This window comes from Alligator sinensis, unplaced genomic scaffold, assembly GCF_000455745.1.
Source record: "Alligator sinensis unplaced genomic scaffold, ASM45574v1 scaffold619_1, whole genome shotgun sequence".
Lineage (NCBI taxonomy): Eukaryota > Metazoa > Chordata > Crocodylia > Alligatoridae > Alligator > Alligator sinensis.
The window spans coordinates 1,045,960-1,051,614 of record NW_005842134.1 but is presented as its reverse complement, the minus strand read 5'-3'; the positions used below and the strand labels follow the sequence as shown (position 1 = coordinate 1,051,614).

The following is a 5,655-nucleotide window of genomic DNA, read 5'->3' as shown; positions in this document are numbered from 1 at the left end:
CCTACTTGTCCCACTCTGTCCTCAGCCAGGCCTTGCTATCCTGTGGCAGAAGGGAGTTTGGGATCAGGTGGGAGGTGACCTGAGGGTGGGAGGCTATATGAGCTGGACTGGGCTCCCTGCTCACTGTGGTTGTGGTGGTGGTGGTGGTGGGGGCAGATTGCATCTCCTCTGCTTGCGGAAAGATTCATAGATTCATAGCTGTAAGGTTGGAAGGGACCTTGTAGATCTTCTAGTCCGACCCCCTGCTGTGGGCAGGAGAGAAAACTGGGCTCAAATGACCCCAGCCAGGTAAATGTTGAGCCTCCTCTTAAAGACCCCCAGGGTAGGAGCAAGCACCACTTCCCTTGCAAGTTGGTTCCAGATCCTAGCCGCCCTGACTGTGAAGTAGTGCCTTCGGATGTCTAGTCTAAACCTACTCCCTAGCAACTTATGGCCGTTATTCCTTGTTACTCCAGGAGGTGCTTGGGGGAACAAGGTCTCTCCCAAACCCCGCTGGTCCCCCCTAGTAGACAGCCACCAGATCCCCCCTCAGCCTTCTCTTGCGAAGGCTGAACAGGTTAAGGTCCCGTAGCCTTTTCTCATAGGGTCTGCCCAGCTGTCCCCAGATCATGCGAGTGGCCCTCCTCTGGACCCTCTCAATGCTGTCCACATCCCTCCTGAAGTGTGGCACCCAGAACTGGACGCAGTACTCCAACTGCAAAGCTGTGTGTGTTCCCCTGCACCTCCAGAGGGATGTGTCCTTATCTCCCAGCATGAATTGGGAGTTGATTCTGGCCATGGGAGGCGGGGGAGGGTCTTGCTGTCTTTAGTGATACACTGGCCCAAGCTAGTAGAGCAGAGCTGGGTGCATGTGCATCCACTGAGGTGGGAGCAAGTGTATGGCTATGGCATGGGGAGAGAGGCCTGGGCATTGAGCATTGAGTTCACATTGGGTCCAGGGTCTGGTGCCATGCTTTTCCTCTCCATAGACGCTTGATGCTCCAGGGACATGGGCAATAGGGCAGCTGCAACCTCTCCCTGAGGGATGAGCTGAACCTCCTCAGATCTCTGCTGGGAAGGTGCCTAACTCCCTCAGCTCATGGGGTATGAGGGAGCTGTGGGCTGGGCTGTCCTCTCTGCCTGGCACCCCACAGCCCTATGACAGTGACCCCAGGGTAGGGAGGAGTTATGTGAACTCAATGCTATTTAGTCTCAAGGGCACCCTCTGCAGTGTCTTTGCCTGTGGTTTGCTCCTCAATGCCAGATACCAAGGAGTTGGGCTTCTAGGTGAGGCTGGACTGTGTGGACCCAGGAACCAACCCTGGCATTGGAGAGTTGAGGTCACAGCTTTGGCCAAGTGGACTCATCCTTCCCCTTGGCGCCAGGGCCAGGTGTGGAGGCTGCCACAGTCTCTGCCATGGGAGCGTGGAGCTGTGGTGCAGGGCCTTGAGGCTCTCTAGACCTGTGGCTCCCTGCCTTAGCTTCTGGCACCCTCCTGTGGCTGGAATGTGCATCTGTTTTCTCCTTCTGAAAGGCCCTGAGCTTTCTCAGCCAAGGCCTCAATCCTCCAGCGAGAGCAGCGTGTTGGGGAGTGTCCTCTGTGACTGGGAAAGGTGTCTGGTCTGGGCTTCCACAGCGCCCTCTGTGCAGGCGAAGGGACGGCTTGGTTCTTGGTTCCCTATCACTGCTTGTGGCTCACTTGAGACCATCCCAATGTGGGACTGGGTCACTGGTGATCTCTGGCTCCACAGCCACCTCTAGCCTGAGCCTTTCTAACGGGAGTGAGAGGGCCTTGCCCCTCCTTCTGAGAGAAGGGAGCCAGTGGGTTTAATGGTGTCCATTGTCCACTCCCCTGATCCCTAGTGCAGCTGGACTCGCAAAGCCCTAGCTCTGATGCAGGCTGACAAGCAGCAGTGTCACGTTCCCTGGGGCCTGTGCCTAGGTGATCTCAGTGCCCTGCCCTTTGAGGTAGTTCCAGGTTGTCTTCCTGGGGTCTTCGAGTGCAGATGGGCCCAGATCACCCTGCCCCCTCGAGCCTTGCCCCAGCTCCAGCTGGTAATCTCTGTCAGAAGCTCTAGTGAGGCATCTCCCTCTGGGGCTGTTGGCTATTGGTTGGACAGTGGGATGGAGTGAAATAGAAGCAAACTCGGCCACCTGAGGACATTCCTACGTGCATTGTGGCTACCTCAGATCAGTCCAGGCCCATAAGCTGTGGTGTGGCCTGGTCCTATGGCCAGAGCAGAGGCAGGCAGTGTCGCAGAGCCCTGGCCAGCCTTCTGCCTGGCACACTTACCCTCTGTGTTGTGGCTGACAGGGCTGCTCTGGGCCAGCCATTTCTCCCTCATCTTTCCCACCTGGTAAAGCTGGCTGTGGAATTCCTTGCCCATGATCTCATGCTGCCTGCTGTTCTTTCCCACCCGGCTTCCTGTGCGAGGGCTCAGGTTGGCCTGGTGGGGGAGGCTGCGGGAGGCAGGAGCCCAGCTGCTCAGGGTAGGGAAGTGGCTGCAGCTGCTTCGGTCACAGCAAAACAAACTACAAATAGCAGGAGAGCTTGGGTGGCTGAACCAGTGTGATAGCCCAGATCCTACTTTGTCCCCCACTTCCCCTCTTCCGCCCCCAAAATTCATCCCTGTTCAGCCCTGGCCAGAGTCCATCCAGGACTGGATAGGCTGTGATCTCACAGAAAGTGGCTGTCCAAACAAAGGCAGGCTCAACTGAGCCCTGAGTAGATCAGACTGCCCCCAGGGCCCCTGCCATTGCTTTACCGCTGGCTCTAGTTTGAATTCCTGTCCGTGAGGACTCTACCCCCTATAGTGAGGGAAGCAAGCAGGGAGGACAGATCTTGGTAAGGCCGCAGGCTGAACATGTACTTTCTCTGCCATAGCTAAACTGAGCAGAGGAGGGGACTGCCCTGAATCCCAGGGCCTGAGAGAAGGCTCCTGGTGGTGGGAGCTCTCTGTCCATGGAGGGCATGCTGTACTGCCCTGTCCCATACTTCAGTCATTTACTGCTTTCCAACTTACTAGTGTGTTCAGTGCATTTCAGTTCCTGCAGTGGAATGGGGAGAGGGGCTGCCAGATGTGGGGAACTAGCAAGCAAACTCCCCCCCCCCCCCCCCCAGGCCTAGCCGGCTGCCACTGCTTGCCTGGTGCCCCTCACTGCTGACCCACAGCCCCCTGTTGTCCTGAGTCCAGGCTTCCTGTGCCCATGCATGGCCCTACCAGTGTCTGTTAAACACCAGGTTGCAGTGTAATTCCCTGGCACGCTGACCAATGTTTGCTGGTAATCCACCACTCCCCCAAGACTCCCTGGTGCAGGGGTGCTCCAGCATGCTGGGGCATATGCACCTGTGCTGTTTGCCTTTTCCTCACCCATGCCTGCCTCTAATTTGGAGGAGTTCTGATCTGCATAGCATATTCCCATGGGCCAGACCATGGGCAGAGGAAGTAAGTTGCTCAACTCTCTGGTGTCTCCTTTTCAGGGCATACATTGAGTTGTTGCCCCCACTGGGTAGGCTGTGTATTTTGGTGTGAACCCCTTGGTTCAGGCTTTGATTCCCCAGAAACCTGTGGTCTCCAGAACCATCATCCCTCAGTCAGGGACCCTGGGAGGCAGCCTGTGTCCCGGACTTGCTGCATTCCAAGGCTGTGCCCAGTCTGCCAGCCCCCTGCTGACTTGGCAAGGGGGAGCTATCATCATGGGATGCCAGCCGAAGCCACCTGTTTAGTAGCCCAGGGCACTGACACCTCAGTCCTTGAGATGCCCCAGTGGAATATAGTTCCCACTCAGGCTACAGCCTGCAGTGGCAGCAGGAACTGACCCCATGACTTGGGACTGCCCCTCCATGACCCTCTTTCTGAGCCCACTCACAGCTCCCCAGCTGCCACCTTCCCTGCAGAAGCATTGCCCCGCCGGGGCCCTTCAGCCAATGCCCTCGATATTTGCAGATCAGGGAGCTGCCCACTCTCCTAGTTTCCTCCTCTGTGGCCACACTGTGGAGCCAGGAAGCCCCCAGATCCTCTCCCACCCAGCCCTCTTGACTGTTTTCTCTCTCATTATTGTAGTGAATTCTTTGCTGTCCAGATTGTTATCTTCCCTGAACATCACTTCCTCACTCCCTTCCTGGCTGCTCCTGTTCGCCCCAGAGCGACCAGGGGATAGGCTGTGCAGTCTGGGGGGGGCAGGGCTCCACACTGCCCAGCAAGGAGCCCTCACACTGGGATCAGTCTCAGCAGTACTAGCCTTGGCCCCCAGTGGGTAACAACTGCCCTGAAGCACTGGCTCCCTGGTGCTCTTTGTTGGCACCTGGGCTCCACGAGACAGAAGAGGGGCTTGGACTCTGTACCCTGCAAGAAGGGCAGGGCTGTCAATGGATTCAGAGTAGCGAGTTGGTGGCAGGGGATCCTGGCACCCTGAGGCTTCAGGGGAAGCCCGGCTTGGAGCTCCCTGGAATTCACCATGGTAAGTGCGGGGCCCTTGGGCTCGAGGGTACTCCCCCACTCTGCCATGGCTCCTCTGCCCAGAGCACTGGACCTCTCTTGGGTAATAGCTCTATTTGCTTTGGATGGAGACTGGCTCAGGGGCCAGCTGGGGAGGGGAAGAGCCTCTGCTCCCAATTTGTTGTTGCTAGGTGTGATCCCTTCTGCCAGGAGAGAGAGAGAGAGACTGTATCCTGCTTCTCCCTAGCAACAGCTGCACTGTCCCACCCTCACCTGAGCCAGGTGCTCCTCCTCTGTGTAGTAGCTCATCCTGCCTTAAAGCCTCTTGCCCCGTTAAGTGCCCTGTCTTAGGGGCTCCCTGTCCGAGAGCTGCTGCTTCAGAAACTGCAAAGCAACTCCCTCCATTTCTGTGCTGAGCCCCAGCTCCACTTGGGTCACTCAGTCCTGCCCCACAACCCCTACTGTCTTAGCCTTGAGCTCCCCCTCCCAGCTTTCCTGGTGCCCCTCATTTCTGCCCCGCAGCCGTGTGCTCTTCCAGAAGTAGCCAGCACTGCGTGACGGCCCTCACAGGAACAAGCGAATCCCCACTGGTCGTGCTGCTTCTACTTTGTTTTTCTCAGCAGCAAAGTCATGGTACAGGCAAGGTTTCTTGAGCCATTGACAACAAGTGCACTGGCTGAAGAGCTGCTGGTCAAGGTTTAGGCAAGGCTGGTGGCAGCCAGGGACCTGAGAGTGGGTTTAGGTTGAGGGTCATAGGAGGACAGTTCTGACCCAGATGGGCTTGTTGTGGGGTCAGCTGCCTCAGCTACTGTTGTGGCCTGGCCTTCTCCCCCAAGAGCTCTAGCTGGGCAGTATCAAACCAAGACGGGATGAGCCTGCTGTCCCCTTTCTTATCGGCAGCTGAGAACATTTTGATTCCTGCAGTGGAGTGGGGAGGTGTACCAAGCTCTATGATTCTTCCCTTTCTGCCTGCCCCTGGTTATGTGAGCCACAGATTTCATGAGTTAGAGATAAAGGCAACCTAGAAGGACTCGGTGGCTGGGGCTGAGGGCCCCTCAAGGGGTGGAGATCAGCATCTCATCTTCAGGTTCTGGCATCATGGCGTCTCTGTGCTCCTATGTTGCCAGCTGCCACTGGGACAGTGCTGTGCAGGGGGGAGACGGGTTCGGCTTATCATTTCTGGTCTGCTCTCTACTTCCAGTCCCCAGCACTGTTTAGCCTAGCACAGTTCCCTACA

The 5,655-nt window shown here is 57.1% G+C and overlaps 1 protein-coding gene across 1 annotated transcript in view; it reads left to right on the top strand.

Annotated features, from left to right (window-relative positions):
* The window catches only part of SHROOM4 (shroom family member 4), a gene marked incomplete at its 5' end in the record, with an annotated part of 63,199 nt that overhangs the window by 29,010 nt on the left and 28,534 nt on the right, over positions 1-5,655 (top strand). The window lies entirely within an intron of this gene.